Source organism: Dermochelys coriacea, chromosome 10 (genome assembly GCF_009764565.3).
Source record: "Dermochelys coriacea isolate rDerCor1 chromosome 10, rDerCor1.pri.v4, whole genome shotgun sequence".
Taxonomy (NCBI): Eukaryota; Metazoa; Chordata; order Testudines; family Dermochelyidae; genus Dermochelys; species Dermochelys coriacea.
The window spans coordinates 74027096-74044649 of NC_050077.1; the positions used below are offsets into that span (position 1 = coordinate 74027096).

Genomic DNA, 17554 nt, shown 5'->3' on the forward strand with positions numbered 1-17554 from the left:
GAGTTGGACCAGATTTGAACCAATGACCTAGAGATGAAAGGCACCATAGTCCATTACCCACCCCCTGAGGCAACCAGTCTCCTTATGCTAGGAAACTAAGGCCAGGCTACTACCCTTCCTTCCTCAGGTTTAACCTCCCTATCCCCATTCCAGTCCTCATTGCCTGCTGGGCATGACAAGAATAAAAGGAGTAGCAATGAGAGCCATATGCTGAGCCTCTAAACCATTATGCTGTGCTGTAGTGTGAAGCTAGCAGTGGTCTGTGATCAGATGGGAGAAGGATACTCAGAGGCACTGAGAGAGAGTGTTGTGGAGAGAAGCCTGGATGAAGTTGTATCCGGTTAGTGGGTTTGCTTGGCAAGAAATGGCAGAGTGTTAACATTTGGGGAGAGAGGGTCCTGCAGCTGGCAAAAAATCATGAGGGGGTTGGTGAATGTGGATCATGCACAGAATGGGAGGGAAGATTGTGGGTGGCAGTAAGAGCAACACCAGCCCAATGGCTCCTTCCACTGGCAAAGACCTGATGGTGGAGCAGTGCTGGACAGGTTCAACCAGCTCTGGCAGAAGCAGCAGGGCCTGGCCTTGAAGGAAGCTGAGCGGCAGCTGCCTGAGCACAGTCTTGTCATGGAGGTATTGCATGGTGGGTGGGGTGCTGGAGGAGAGCACCATCAAGGAGGGCCTCCCTGCCCCGGAGAACAACAAAGAGCAGGAGACCCAGAACCAGCAGCTGCAGATGAAGGCTCAGGAGCTGAATGAGTTCTGGGAGAAGCACAACATCCACCTGATGGGCGAGAGCAAAAGCCAAGATGGATTCCGCTGGGGTCCTGGCCCCCTAATAGGGAGCCTGGGGTGGGCCTGGCTTGTGGTCACGTCTCTAGACCCCTCCCGCTTCTGAGGCTTAACTTTATTATTTGGTGCCACTCTTGTAATCCTTTTTGTTAAAGAAACGTTTGTATATTAAAAAATAAATATCATGGAGAACAAGGCCACTTCTTCCCTCCTTCAACACCAGGCAGCATGTACAATGCCTGTGGAAACTGACTTGGGCTATAAGCTTCTGCACTCCTCATTCTAAGCCACCCGTTTGCACCCCGCTACAGTCCCCTTCTTCACACTACCCTTCCATGGGGCAAGAAGTTAGGACAGCTGGGAAGACACAAATAAAAACTTCTCTGAGTCGGCAGTGCTGTTTTATAACCAGAATCTGGGCAAAGTGTGGGAGGGGAAACCTTTAAACCCTACCAAAACAGGATGCTTCACCACACATGCTTCTCCCCGGGGGAACAGCAGGAGAGAATGGACAACCAGTGACAGATGTGTCATCACATTGCTTAATGCACTATTGGAAGATGCTCAGATACTATGTTGATGAGCTCAGTACAGAAATCTATTTAGAAGAAAATGGAATAGAACTGCCTGTCTCCTGAGAATCATCTTCAACCCCTTTCCTAGCATAGACTGGGTAAAACCCCCCTGACATCCTAACTTTTGGCCAGGCCAAGGAACAAAGGATTTTCCATTTTACTGTTCTCCTGGCTGTTGAGTTGACAAACCAGTAACATCAGAAGTCAGCAATGCTGCAGCTTAATGCTGACACGTCTCAGGGTGGGGATGGGGTGTAGGTGAATGAGCCCTGGGTTTCCCTCTCTCTTTATCCAATAGGTACATAATGAAAGGTAAACAGCCTCCTGGTCCTTCAGAATTGCTGCCCAAAATGTATTTCTAAACTTGGATTACTCAAACATGGCATTCTCCTGTTCGGAAGAGCTCAGATTGAACACAGCCTGACAAACAGAGCGTTCTTACGGTGATGCCCCTGTGCATTTCTTATCTCAACTTGAAAGCACCAGCCTACTTCCTCTGCCAGCCCCAAAGCTCTTTGCCTGCAAAGTAATGTGCTAAATCCGCACAGAATCAACCACAAAGAGAGGTGGGGTGTCTCAGGTGCCACTTCTAATCTCCCTTCATGTCTAGCTCATTCCCTCAAATCCAGCCCAGGTCAGTAGTGAAGGGAAGCCATTAGCCTTGGATGACTGTGCGGTTGTCTATGTGAAATGTGCTAGTGGCCCTCAGTCCATGTGCTGGTAGACTGGTGGCCCCCCTCATCGACAAGTATCAGCACCTCAGATAGCAAAAATGGGCACTCTTGCTTCCCGTCTCTGCAAAAGAACCACATTGCGTGTAGTGATTAAATGGAATCACAAGGTGGTTCCTCCCAGTCAGTGTGGACTGAGTCCTGCTACTGGGGTAGCCTAGGGGGCATTGGGCCACCACTGTTCATGTTATACCTGTTCTACAGTTAGCTAGGGGGCCCCATTCTGCAGGGCTATCCATCTGGCACATTTCACGAGTGCTCAATTTCATGCGGTGGAGAAAAAACAGGAAGCAAATGTTGTTTGAACCTCAAAACAATGTTGTGTTCTGAGACTTAGGTACTGGTTTGTGCTGGTTCTCCCATACTGTCTACTGTGATAGACACCAAAGAGCACCAAGACAAGTAATGGAAACAGCTCCCGGCAATATAATGTTATGAGGGCGGCCCTGCAAAGCAGCAGTAAATGACAGTGTGATGTTTGTACAAACACATCTTCTCTCCATGAAACTCAGTGTACTGTGAAGTCGGAATGTATCATTGTCATCCCCATTTGGTGATGGGGAAACAGAGGCATGGAAACGTTTATTAATTTACCGGCAATCACAGAGTAATCCAGTGGTTCAGTCAGGCGTGCAACCCAGAGATCTTGGCTCCTAGTCTGCTTCATAACTAACCTCGCTCCTCCCTGCCTCTCCTCCTAACCCTCTCCCCTCTCCACAAAACACCCCACATCTTGCTTTGTGTAATCGCTCCAGATGCTGCAATTTGTCCATCCTCTCTGGCTGTGGCTTTTCAGCAATGCAACACTCGCCCTCTTCAAAGGGCCGGCTGCCCAAAAAGTGACAGGAGCTCATTCCAAGGAAGAACAGGTTTCTGCAGGTCTCGCACTGAGGAACACGTGAACAGACAGGAGAAGGAGGATGCTCTCTGCCAGGGGAGAAGGGGGAGAAGAAGAACTGACATTGCAGCAGAAGGGACGCTCCTCCCTAGCAAAACATTGGTGCCTTTAGCCCCTCTCCCGCTCTCCTTGATGCCTTAAAAAACGTGAAAACCCAAGTTCCTGGTGTGCACTCTTGGCCCTGATAAACAGCTTCTGCCTGTAGGCAAAGTAAGCGCCACTTGGACAGCTAGATGAAGACATCACTCGTCAAGCCTGAGTCCTCTTAGGTAACAAATCTCTTACTGCTTTATTCACAAGAATGTCTGCATAACGTGCTCACACCTGAGGGTGTCTACTGTCTTCAAAGACACTGGGGCCCCCTCCTGCTTCCCTTCCCTCCCCACCTCCCAGCTGCACCTTGCTTTGCAGGCGGAGGGAAGGGGCAGAAATGCTTTGCTTCAGGATCTCTTGCACAACAGGAAAAAATCCACATGTAGTTAGAATGTGCTGGCTCTACCCTACAGTCATGTTAGAAAACAAACCTGAACGGCGGACAGAATGTGCAGGAGAGCCGAATCAGATTTCAGGAAGGGAACAGATTTCCACTTCAAGGCTCCAAGGGGTCGTTACGAAACAGCCTGTCATGGATCTCTCTCTCTCTCTCTCTCTCCCCATGCCCTTTCCATTCACTCACCTAGCACTGGTCTTTTCTCCGTCTCGCCTCAAAGTCTCCCCACTCTTGATGCAAGAGCAGAACCTCTGCATCTCCTGCCATCCCGCACCGCCTTCCTATCCGCTTCCAACCAGAAACGTTAGAGATGCAAAAGACCAATTAGGTTAGGTGAACCAATCTGTCTCCATGTTTGGGCAGTATTTGCTCCTAATGCATTTTTTCTGATAAGGTTACACGCATCTTGTAGCAAAACCATCTCACACTGGCCACTGATGGAGACTGGATACCAGACTAAATGGCTCACTAGGCTGGCTGAGTAAAGCAATTCTGTGTTTCCAGCCTATCCACTCCCCCTTACATTTCTGATCTCAGCTAACAATTTGTTCGCCCTTGCTGTGACTTTTAAATCTCTCTCTCCCTCAGCTGTTCTATAATAATAATACTTTGCACTTCTCTAGCAGCTTTTCTTCAGAGGATCTCAAAGCTAATGAGGAGACAGTGTTAAGACTTGAGAAACCAGAAGGGGTCTAACTCTTCCTTGAGAAGTGTGATTAGGCTGGGTCTGTCATGCATCAGGTAATGGACCGCACTGCAGAGCAAGAGAGAGAATCCATTTGAGAATGGAGGGCACCAGCTTTATGGGCCAGTGATGCCTAGTGTCTATCTTTGGAGAACCATGATGACCCGTCCCATCCTCCCATCTTGCAGGGGAAGTATGAAAGAAGGATAAGCAGCAGAGGAGGGAGCTGGCAGTCCCTGAAGGGGTAGTATCTGTGCCCCACAGCAAATTGAGATGGACCTCAATTGTGAAGTTTGTATTCCCCAGCATTTGGGATTGTTTGGGTCCAGAGTTCTGGTTTGGTTCATTGTAATGGCAGAAACCAGCTGTGAAGTTTTGATTTGGACTTTCTGTTTAGATCTGGGGTGTGGTTATGGACCCAAAGCTAGTACTAACAAGTCTGGGCTAGATTCTTTGCTATTCAAGGCCTGGTCAGGAATCTGGAAGTGTTCTGCCCATTACAGTAACATGAGTGAGTGCTCTATGTGTGCAAAGATTTACATGGGAAGATCAAATTCTTTCCCATTTCTGTTTTCCATGTTTGGGGTTGTGTTGGATCTCAAATGAATTCTATGATAACAAAGCCATTTACTGTATGTGCCTCTCCCAAGAAACCCAGCTGGAGAATAAAAACAGGGACCCAGGAATAGAATAAGGAGGTGATTAACTGATAAGATGTAGGTGTGGAAAACTAACACCGTCCTCAACCTGGGCAAATTTTCTGCTGTCCTGCATGGTGAGTCTTGGGCCAAGGTTTGTTGTTTCTGGGAGTAACACCTCTCTCTGCAGCAACAGAAAATGTTTCCATGGTCCTTGCCATGCATCCCAAAGTGTGAAATGCCTTGAGCACATGGAGAGGGTGCTGAAAATATCAGCGAAGAGACACTACCTAGAAAAATAAATGGACACATGGCGGGCACTGGGGGAGAGGCTGAGATGGAGCCTGTCCAGGGAAAACAGGTCGCAGTTATGGGTCATGGAGTAAACATAGATGCATTGAACTGCAGCGGGCAGAGGAAACACAGCTGAGCTATCAGGTGGGAGAGGGTTTGCCATGTGGGGAGGCCAACCATGAAATTGAGTAAACCTTGTCAGCTTACTGGCTGAGACAACACGGAACAATGAAGAAGATGAATTATGCGTTTGGACAGCATCCCCGCCACTGACTCAGAACCTGCAAATCAGCTGGGCACGAAAGGCCAGGGCTTTCTGAAGGCAGGTCCCATGACTTGGCTTTCATCCTACTATCTATCTTAAGGACTTATATGGCCCCTATTATCTAGGACTTTGGGTTCAATTCCCTGCCCTGCAGATTCAGACGGACTTCCTGTGTGACCTTGGTGAAGTCACCGAGTATCTTTGGGCTTTGGTTTCTCATCTGCAAAGTGGGGATAATGGTACAGCCCTGCCTCACAGGGGTGTTATGAAGATAAATAGGTAATGGAGCAAAAAAAGGTAGTGTGATCTGTGTAAGTGTGGTGTGTCTATACCTACATGGTGGTGTTTTTTATTTCAGGAACTGTAAGGAGCCTGTACGCTCAGCTTGTTAAAAGCAGCATTGTGCTGTCACAAATTAAAGTCACCCCTTCAAAAGCAAGAGTTGCTTGAAATATTAGGACAGGGAACAACCCCACCTGCAGTTTATGTGCTGCCATTGGTGGATTTTGTGGTATATATGTAACATGAAACCTCTGCCCCTTTTTATTCTATATGTAGCATCTGAGAGCACCCATGACTTTTACTTGTCTGTAGGGAGAGCAGACATTTTGGTCTCAGGGTTGCTGTGATCTGTTACAAAAGAGAAGCACACACTGCGCTCTCTCTCTTGCTTTGAGACTTTACTTTGGTTCTTTCTGGTTATTTTCCTTAGTCTCAAATCAAAAAGCCCTTTTCAACTGAAAGTATGTGATGAACTCTTTGTACATGGAGAAACGTAGCAGAATTGACTGCAGGACCTGAGATCAGTCCCTTTCCTCTGGGATCTGAATTCAGATCTTGAAATCAGCCTTTCATGATGGGAGTGAGAGGGACTGGCTGGTAGGTACTTCTCTGATAGCCCCATCCCATGCTACGTAATTTAAGCAGTAAAGTTGCTAGACATTATCTTTGCAAAGAAAACATTCTGAGTGCATCACTGATGCCCATGCTGTTGTCCAGTGCTGGCTGACAGACAAACTAAAACAAGAGCTGAACTTCCCCTTTCATCTCAACAGGATGACACTTTAGAATGAATCGGCAGTGAAATATTTAACAATTGTTTTTTAGCAAAAACATCCAGCTACTTTGGGATGGTGGGTGAGACTGAGTGACAGCTTCCCCACCTCCTCTTCCCCTCTGACACCTCAGAATAAGGGTTCAGGTCCTTGCTCTCCAGGGCTAGCAAGGGGTGGGGAGCAATGTGGGGACAGCTTGTTCAGTGCCTTGTGTGATTCACTGCTCTTGAGTATCCCTTGCTAGCTGATGTCACAACACTGTGACAAGCACTGATGTAATGGCATGACATCCTGACACATGGCGTGGGTGACCAAAAGTTACAGGTAGAAACAACTGGGGTACCTGGCTCAGCATTTGGCTCTCACCCTGGTCCACGTGTGAGTGTATTTTCCATCTTCCTGTACCCTGTCTAGACTATCTTATGATGTAATTGCTCAAACAGTTTGCCTGCCCCTTATTTCTTATGACTCTTGATGTTGCCTTCATGCCTGGCTTGATTTCTGATTCAGATTTCTAACCACATTGGTTGGGGCAGGGTATCAGATTTCTAACCATCTTGGTCGGGGCAGGGTGTGTGTTGGATACAGGATTCTGGATAGAGCCCATCTTTGTAATGAGTAGTGCAAGCACGTAGAGGTGGTTCCTATGTTCCTAGGTTCCTGTGTGCTGGAACCTTGTTCTCTGATCACTGCATCCAAAGAGGACACAGTGCTCCACCTGCTGACAAAGTCAGCAGAACAAGTCTGTCTTATGAATACTGGAGACTCTTGAGTGGGATTGAAAGGAAAAGAATTGTGTGCAAACCTAAAATCTCTTTCCTCATCTAAGCCGTTATGGGGCTGTTGGAAACATGCTCTGGAGGGCACTGCTCTAGCAGATGAGCTCTCCAGCCTTGGCATGCATGGCTGTTTCACCAGTGGCTGGCCCAGAAAGGATGTTTGGCTGTCAACAGCAAACTCGTGTTCGCCTCTGGCCAACCTTTATGTGCAGCTGGAGAGTGTTGACCTGGGCTTGGGTGCCTTTCCCGCTCACCCCGCCCACCTGTTGAAGAAACCCAGGCATTTCTTCACAATAGTTTCATCCCTCCAGAGCCCTCCCTCAAGTGTTTAATTTAAGTTTCCCCACCCTGCTGCTTCCTAAAAAATCCAGACTCTTCTTGGCTTCTTCCAGTAATCCAAGGAGTAAACATATCATTCCAGCAGATGTTCCATCATTGGGGCATCTGGAAACAAAGCCTATTGGATGCCTCTACAGAAAGCCCTCAGACTGAATGGACATGGACTCCGAGATCTTTTCTCAGCTTCTGATGTCTGGGTCCATAGGCAGCAAGGGGAAGCCTGCACTGCCAGTACTGTACCTGTTCTGTGCAACAGTGTCGAACGTCATTCTCCTTGATCGCCAGTACAGTGCCTTTCACAAGGGCTGAAAAAAAGCAACAATGCTGGCAGGTCCAGTCTTTGTCTATAAATAGCCTATGATCTCTGATGACTGCCTTAAGCAGAGGTTAGAGGAGAGCTGATTTACTGTGTAACCTTTGGCCAGTCATTAAAGCATCCTGTGCCTCAGTTTCCCCATCTGTTTATCTCCCAGGAGGGATAAGAGGCTAGATTTAATTCATCCGTGTTTGCAAAGGGCCTTGAGCTCTGTGGAAGGAGGGTGTTATATAAGTGCAAAGGTATTATAAGTGCATTGCTGGGACACAACTAAACCTGACATTCTGCTGTGCAAATAGGAGCGAGATTTGACACCAATGTGCCTCAGTGAACTCTTTGCTCTGTAAATAACCCCCAAATCAATTGCACATTGTAAACTTCTAGGGGTCAGTAAGCCCAGACTTCCTCCTGCAGCTGATGTACTGTGACCCAGGGGGCAAATCCTGCTATCCATTCACTAGTGTGAATTCAGCTGCTCTGTGTCTCATTCATGGAGCATTTATCCTTGCAGTCATTGATTTCTCTCTTGCTTTGCTTCCTGTGATGGAGAAATATGGTCAAGTTCAGCTTTATAGAATGTAAAGCTCTTAAAGAGGCATTTGGCCTTTTAACAGATTTCTTCTCTTTATTTTTTTCATATTTTATTTTCATCTCATTTTTTTCTCTCTACATTTGCCAAGGAATTGAGTGATATGAACTAAGAGCTGGTGAAAAATGCCAGATGGATAGGCCAGATCGCACCAGCAGATCACACCAGCAAAAGCACAGCCTGCAAGATACACAGGTGACTCAGTGATAATCTAGAAGGGGCCCCATTGCCCGTCCTGCCCATGGCTGGGACATTAACAATGCCAGTTGTAGTGGTTGTTTTGTGACGTGGATACACAGCCACTAGAAACTGGATTGAGACCCGCTGACTGGTTGTTCATTAGCTCCCCAAGGGCTAACTCACCTGGCTGGCACTTGTTTGTTTGCATCTATGTGTTACTGCCTTATTCATTCCCTTTTTAGTTTCTTTCACGATAATATTTTTTCTTTCCTTCAGTTTCTTGACCAATGCTAAGCCAAGAGGCTCTCTTTTCTACCAGCTGGGGATAGTTTGGAGCAGCGCTTTGATAACAAGGCTCATTCTTCTCTGGGGAGAAAAATGCACCCGATCCCTCCTTCATAAAATCATAGAATCATATATCAGGGTTGGAAGGGACCTCAGGAGGTCATCTAGTCATGGGGCACTTGCAAATAGGCCAAGGACCCCAACCTCCCAAACCCGCCTTCTTCCTTGATTTTCTTCCTTAAACTTCTCCTTCTCTTCCTCACACACTGATTCAGGCTGGAGCAGGGTGGGGCGGGATGAGGGAGAGGGAAGGAAATGGTTCTGTAGATAGGGCATTAACCTAGGATCAAATTTTCATGGCTTGGATGAAACACAGATCTGACCAGCTGATCCCCCTCAAGCCCCAGTTTGGGATTTGCTGTTGCTAATCCCAAACCATGGTCCCCCCAGCACATTTCTCCTCATATCACTTAATTCCATATAAGATCTTGCTATATGACCTTGAATGATACTACAAAATGATGCTGGAGGTGACATGTCCAAAAATTTACTGTATGTTGAGGTCTGATTTCTATTATATGCCGTCCATGTAGCAGAATGCCATGATGTATTTAACAATGTATTTAACCCAGGGATTGGCAACCTTTGGCATGCGGCCCGCCAGGGTAAGCCCCCTGGTGGGCCAGGCCAGTTTGGTTACCTGCCATGTCTGCAGGTTTGACCAGTCGCAGCTCCCACTGGCCATGGTTCGCCGCTCCAGGCCAATGGGGGCTGCAGGAAGCGGCGCGGACTGAAGGATGTGATGGCTTCCCTTCCCGCAGCCCCCACTGGCCTGGAATGGCGAACCGTGGCTAGTGGGATCCACGATCGGCCGAACCTGTGGCAGGTAAACAAACCAGCCCAGCCCACCAGAGGGCTTACCGTGATAGGCCGCATGCCAAATCCCTGATTTAAAATAAAGGGCATCCTGAATGAAAGCTGCTTTTTGCTGAGTATGGAAAAACAAAGAAAATACTAGATACTGACACATTATAAGAAATTAATTTCCTTTCCTACTGTACTACATGAATGATTTATAAATAATCAGATCATATCATGAGTATGAAATAAATTACAATTAGTTACTTTTCCTGGGGCAGGGAAGTAAGAGCCCAGCAAGATGCCCTCCCCCCCACCCTGTCAGGAGAACAAGTCGAAAGCAATAATTTAAGTGTTAAAAGCAGACCTGGCATTGCACAGAATATAATAAGTCCTCCTGAGTGAGTCACAGCTGAAAAGAGATAACCTCATAGGCCATAAAACAAGTAAGGGAGAGATAATCAGTAGATCACATCAGCTGCTACTGACCTCATCCCACAAATATGCATAATTATACAACCAATTTGCTTACGTGACTTAACACTGATGGTATCCCTTGGGAGGCACAAAAAACACCCCGAATGCATGGTGGGAATAATTGTGCAAATCATCACAGGGCTAGTGGATGTTAACTTGATTTAAAGCTTTATTGAATTATGGGCAATTGCTGCAACTGGTCAGTCCCAGGGATGGCAGCGACCACTGTGACCTGTGTTTTCCTCACCAATGTTATCTTACAGCTGAAACCAAGATAGAAAAAACTCCCACTGCTAGGGAGGGGGAGGAGAACAGGCAAATCTATAAGTTGCATTTTGTTGCTAAAAATGCCCAAACTGACTCCAATATAGATCATAAATTCATTCCTGTGTTAGCAAATCCTGAGTGTATTATCAACAAAATATTCCTGCTTCCATCCAGTTTCTATTGCCTCCAAGCATACCCTCTGCTCCAGCTGAGCGAAAGGTTATTATTTCAAATAATACTTTGCACGTACGTGGAGTGTCTCCTCGAGGATCTTGGTTCATACTTACCGTGCACAGACAATGACTAGCCTTTGAAATGCAAATGAAGTATGCAGTTATTGGCATATTTATAAATCACTAGTATAAAAAGATGACATGTAAATCAGAACTGAAGAAGGCTTTCTGAGTCCAGAGAGCCCAGCCCTGCCAATCCGTTTCCTCGCAAAGCTTGTGCTACCAACAGGTTTGATGTGAGTGTGTCAAGTGACAGGTGCTTGTCAGGAATATTCATGCTTCTAAAAAAAAAAAAGTTTTGCCTGTCTCAAATTTTGCAGCAATGCATTTATTTACGTGGAGGAGAGAAAGCTGAGAGTATGATGGACCACACTTTCTTATGTCCAGCTCTTCCCTCCATTTGAAACCAGAAATTAACACACATTCTACTGGCTGATCACTCAGATGGACAAGGCCAATGCAGTGGAAATCTTTATTTATACATTAAAAACTAAGCTGGTGATTGAGCTCCTCCATCTTGTGAAATCTTGGCTCTCGACCTCTTTGATAGCCTAGATAGTGTGAAACCTCATTCCCCCTTTAAAATATTTACAACCCTCAGCTGCATGGTTTTGTGGATAGGAATCAGCACTATGCCCAGAAAATCTGACTAGCCCCTAATTAATCCCACAGCCTTTTTGAAAACAGCATGCACAGTATTGGTGAAAAAGAACTTTAGAAAACTGCATGTTCTCTCTCAAAAGTGTGGAATGGATATAAACCCTCCTGCTTCAGAGCCTAAGTCAGCTCCCAAAAGATGGGTAGGGGAGAAACTTCCCTGTGGGCAGGTTATTACATAACTGAAGTACTCCTTTTCTTTTTACTATTTATCAAGGAGTTTCTTGCACCTTCCTCTAAAGCAGGTGGTATACTAATCATTGCCAGAGACAGGCTACTGTTCCAGCTGGACTGCTGGTCAGACCCAGTATGGTCATTTTCATTTTTTTAAAAGAAAACCCAATAGTTTCTGAGGAAAATGGATTTTTTTGGGGGGTGCTGTGTGTGTGTGTGTATGTATGTGTGTGTAAATTTCCATTTTGACAAAAAGCCTTTTTTAAAATAAAATCTGCAACCAGCTCTACTGCACACGCACAAAATACTAACATGCTCCAAACAGCTTCCCATCAGCATTTCGGAGAATGCCACATTTTTAGAGTCCACCCACAAACACCCAAAGAAGTGACAATTTTGTCCTCTTTTGGCTTAAGGGACCAGCAGAAATACAGAAAATCTCCAACATGGTCATGTATTGGCCTATAGTCAACTCATTACAACTTCTCCTCCCCCCAAAATTACTGTCAGCTGAAAAGGTAGGTATGATATTTCTTGATTAAATAAATTTGCACCCGAGTGTGGAACAAATTATGGGGAACATGGGCAGAAAGAGGTAGGAAGACTCATTATTGTATTAATTTTTCTTGGCTCAAGAAAAGCATCAACAGTTACTAATAATAACTTTGTACTTTATTAGCTTCCACCTGAGGATCTCAAAGTCTTTTACAACCATAAGCCTGATTGAGGTAGGGAAATATTAAGACCCCCATTGCCCAGACTGGGATAACACAAAGAAAGTTGCAGGGCTTGATTCTCAAGCCCTCTGAACATTGAAGTCAATGGGACTTATTTATGTTTGGAAGCCTTGCAGGACTGGACCCGCCCCAATTGACTTGCTGAAGATCTGCAGAAGAACTCAGAATAGAGATCAGATTTCCTGGCTTTGAATCCTAAAGAGTTTTGACCAGTAAGGGAATCGTTCCTTATGACTGGGGTAGAGAGCTGTGAACATCATCTTATCTGATTTGGCGGTTCATTAAGAACTCAGACCTCAGCTGTGGTTTGCCAAGGATCAGAATCATTTTGACAAACCTGGACTAATTTGCAAGTGAACCTGGGTCAGTTTATTGTTTCAGCTTGGAGCCCAATGGTAACTTGGTTGGCTTCGACCTGAAACTGATTTTGACTGGTTCACATTTTTTGTTTATTTTAAAATAAAGCTGAGGGTGAGCTGAAAGGAAACTTGAACCAGAATGAACCGCTGTGGGACACGAGACGTGATGCTAAGCAACAAGAGGCATCTGTGTTAGAGATGGTTTGATGTGGGTGTTTTACTCCCGCACACTCTGTGAAAAAGTGAGATGCCAATTAACTTGCCTGCTTGCACCTGGAGGGTGGGCCAGGCCTAATTACAGATAAAGCTCAGCTGGGGAGAGGGGGGTGTTTTCCATAAAGATAAGGCTGAGCCTATTTGGAGTGGGGAGACAGATCCAGAGGTGGTGCGGTCTGGTCTGGTCTCCCAGAAGCAAGCCTGAAAGAAGGCTGAAAAGGAGGGAGCCGAGCCGAGCCGAGCCATTACTTCAGGGGTGAGCAGCAGTGGTTCTCAACCTGCGGCCTGTGGGCCACTTGTGGCCCAGTCAGCACACAGCTGCAGCCCACGTGACATCCTCAGGGCCATACAGGCAGTAAATGTGGCCCACAATGGTAAATAGGTTGAGAACCACAGGTTGGAAGCCTGACTGGAGACAGGGACCCTGAGGAACTGTAGCCTGCTGGAGTGAGGGGTGGAGTGTGCTAGCCCCTGCTCAGTGGAGTTGTTGAAGGCACAGAAGCCTGAGACAAGGTGTGGGGACAAACTGTAGTGGATGAGGTGTGCTTATGAGGAAGAGACAGCCAGGTGAACCCACCCTGTTTCTTGATGGGTGTCATTGTGCTGGGTGCTGTATACATACAAAAATAAGACCCACAATGCCCCAGAAAGCTCACCGCCTAGTATAATGACAAGGGCTGGCTAGAAAACAAGAATTCCCTGATGTGAAAAATGTTGAAGTTTTGAAACTTATTTTTGCTCTGATGTGGAATGAAAACGAAAAGTTCTCCCAGTGGAAGTTTAGTTGAAACTGTGGTACATTTCCACAGAAAGGTTGTTTTGACAAAAGAGCATTTTCTGATGAAAGAAAGTTTAGTTGAAAAATTCCCAACCAGCTCTAATAATGACAAGATGCAACAGGAGGAGACATGGCTGAAAGGGGAAAAGGTGCAGATGGAAGGATGAGGTCACAGATAGGGCTGGTTGTAAAACCAGTTTCAAAAAAAAAATCTTGACACTTTATTTTATTTTTACTTTCAGCATTTCTACAACAATGTTGATAAATGTAAAAGGGTTCTAAGGTGGTTGAAAAAAACGGAAGAATATCAATGATGATTTTTACCAACGTCTTTCTGAGGTTTTAAAAAAAGGTTTTGGATTGAATTCAAATTTTTCACTGAAAAGTTTTGCTGAAAAAAATATCAAAACTAGGAAAATTCCAACTAGCTCAAGCAACATTTAAAATGGACACAATGTGCAGAACAGCAACTAATCAGCTGCCTAGCCATTGTCATATGACAGCATTTGTAGGCACCATGGCAGAGCAGGGATCTGAATGAAGCTGATAGGTTTACTGTTGCAAGCTATCCGTTTTGTAGGGGCAGTCGCCAGTTTGCAGCATTATTTTGATCTTTGGCAAACAACTGGCATGTGTGCAGTGACTGGTTTTTTATTATTATTTAAAGGAATTTAAAAACAAGCTGCTCTTGTATGTGGTAGTTTTTCTCTGATGAATAACTAAATCTTCACGACGTGCCCTTCTCTGCTTGAAATGTGCCATGGAGGAAAAATCCACAAACTCTCCATCACTGCTCCCCACAACACCATAACTCACCCTCCTTTTGATTGCTCTGTCATTCTAAGACTTTAGATAATAGGCCATTATTCTCAGAATTGCTATTATATTTTATTAATAGTATCAGGGAAAATGTATCACCACAAACTCTGAAAGATTTGCAATTGGAGCACTGGCAGCTCTTGGAAAGCGTAATGCATTTAGCTGACCTACTTGATGGATGTAAACTCTGGTCTCTTCCCCCCCTCCCTTTCTAGCCCTTAGCAGCATTTTTTAATTCATATAGATAAGTTCCTTGCAGGTAGATAGCACAAACAGCAGGCAGGTTGGCTATTACTGTACTTATAAAGTATGAGATGCAGTTTCAGAACATGACATTGGGCATGAGCAGGCTTAGGGGCATAGATGACACAAATAGCTTAGCACATGCAGGCAAGTCAAACTGTTATGATCTCAGGCAGTGTGGTCCAGCGCTTCAGGCATGGGGTTGGGACCTGATCTGGGTTCTGATCCTGTTGTGTGTCTGTTGGGGACGTCTCTTTCCCTTCCTGCATTTTGTCTTGCCGATATAGATTGTAAACTCTTTGGAACAGAGACTGTGTCTTGCTATGTGGTTGTACAGAACCTAGCTCAATGGGGCGCCAAACTTGGTGTTATAAATAATCATAATAATTAATAACAATGAAAGGCATCGCACATGATAACTTCATTGAGGTTTCCCTGGGACGCAAGGGTCCCCTGTCAGGATCTACTTGTAGGATGAGGGCCCAGGTGTGTACTATATTGTGTGTGTACAAATGTATCTTCAGGAAAGAGTCCACTCCTGTTTGGGAGGCCTGAATAGGATGTATCCGAAACAGCACCTGCAGGAGCTGGCCACATTGCTGATTTTACTACCAGTCTGTGTTTCTAACTGCTGGGTTTATTTTATTCCTGAGGGCCTCTCCATTTCTAAATTAGCTTGGGGATCTAAGTATCTTTTAAAGGGAGGACTTTACATTGCGAGCACACTGGGAAGCCATTTAAAGAGCAAAGAGCAATTGCAGGTAGTTGAGTCATGCTTTCTGATTCAATGTCAGATAGGACAGTGCTTGGATTGTGCTAACAGCGTGCAAAGCAAAAACTAAAAATCAACAGCACTAGTAGTGAAGCGTAAACCTGCACAAGGCTCACTTCTTCATGATGCTCACAAGAAATGACCCTAAAACAGATGCTTTGTTAAAAATGGAGATGTTCAAAGCTAGCCCTTCCCCTGGTCTTTATAGCAAATCCCATCTTCTCCAGACACCTATTGCAGGATTTTCAATAGCACCTAGGCACCTATCTCCATCAAGCTGTTAGGGCCAAGCACTATGCATAGGTGTGGAAACTAGGGTGCAGGGGGGTGCTGCAGCACCCCCAGGTTTTGCTCTCTCTCCAGCCCGGGGCTTGGGTCCCAGTTGCCAGCCCTGATGCCCATCCGCTGGCCCCATGCCTGGGGCTCTGTGCTGGGGCCCCGCTCCTGGCCCCACTCCCTGGCTCCTGGCCCTGCGCCAGAAGCTCCGCTCCCCAACCCCATGCACAGGGCTTGGCTGTTTGCCCTGCTTCCCGGCCACTGGCCCTGGGCCAGGGGCCCTGCACCCAGGGCCCCACTCTCAGTCCCGCGCCTGGGGCTCTGCTCCCAGGGTCCCAGCCCCAGCTCTGCTACTGGTCCCACACATGGGGTCCCAGCTGTGGGCCCCGGGCCTAGGGCTCGGCTCCTGGCCCCATGCCCACCCCCAGCCTTTGTTCCCTTACCTCTGTCCGGGTCCCCGTCTCCCGGAGACACGGTACTGCTCCCAGCCCCAGCTGGGAGCGGGAGAGGGCAGTGCAGACAGGGGTAAGGGGGCTGGCTTTCAGCACCCCCGCTATTAAAAGGGTCCCAGTGCCACTGCTACTGTGAGTTCGTCCCATTGACTTTGCACTGTACATGCTAAGGCCTGACTTGCAGACACCTTATGCATGTTAGTCACTCCTTACATTCCAATCCTGGAGTGAGGTCGATGCAGATTCAGGGGGTTTGCCTGCTCAGAGAACACTGTAAGATCTGGTCCTCAGATTGTAAACTGGGCAGGGCCTGGTCCATATTTGGCTTTGTGAAGCACTGAGCAGGCTGTTGGCATGTTAACAGATAATAAACAATGATAATGATAAAAAGATCCTTCCTCTATTGCCTTCAGCAGGAGGAAGGTGCTATTTGACATGAGACAGGCTCCTGGATTTTATAATGAGTGTGTCCCTTCAATCACTGTTTGGTGGTCACTTTGCACTGCCTTGCATGTGGGGCTGAGGCTTTTCTTTCCCAGTCAGCCTTTCCATGCGTGCCTCTCCCTTTGAAAGGCATCAGGTGCACTGAATTATACTGGCTTTGTGCGCTCCTTTCCTTTGGTTGCTGCCAGCTCATTCCAAGGCGCTTGCCAGCCCATGCTAAAGCACCCTGTCTATCACAGCTGGCCTGCCTCTGTTAACAGGCGGACAGGAGGCAGGAGGGGGAGAGTTACTTGCTCCTGTCAGTTTATTAACACTTTGTGCTGCCATTTTGACTGTACTTTGGGAGGGGAAATAAAAGTTGAACCCCTAAAGGAAAGGGGGATATCCATTGCAGTGGGGATTAGCTCTTAGCTGCTGGCCATATAGTGCCTCTTCCCTGCTTGGGTGCCCCTTCCAATACTGCACTCTTATGTCGCAATACAAACTCTCTGGGTCTGTATACGGTCACAGCCTAGCAGCTGGAACAAACTATATGTCTTTGTGAATTTAATTACTTAGTAAACACTGCTTTAGGTGCCACAGAAGGCCCTCTTCCATACTTTGTTAAAGTAGGGAAGTTAAATTATTGGAGCAGGGGGGTCTATATATGTGCAAAGAATGGTGAATTAATTTGTGTCTCCCTATTACAGATCACAATAGCCTTACACTGACTAGTATCCTACACCTGAGTAGTCTCACTGCAGTCAGTGGAGTAAGGTACTACACAATCTGGCCCAAGGAAACTGAACACAGAGTGGTAAATGGGGTGACCATGGTCAGACAGTAACATCAGTGGCAGCTGGGCATAGAACCCAGATCTTCCCATACCCAGTCCTCTGCTCTAA

At 46.4% G+C, this 17554-nt stretch overlaps 1 pseudogene; it reads left to right on the forward strand.

Annotated features, from left to right (window-relative positions):
- The first annotated feature begins 442 nt into the window (after nucleotides 1-442).
- On the forward strand, nucleotides 443-895 carry LOC119863066 (annotated as a pseudogene).
- Nucleotides 896-17554: the final 16659 nt, after the last annotated feature.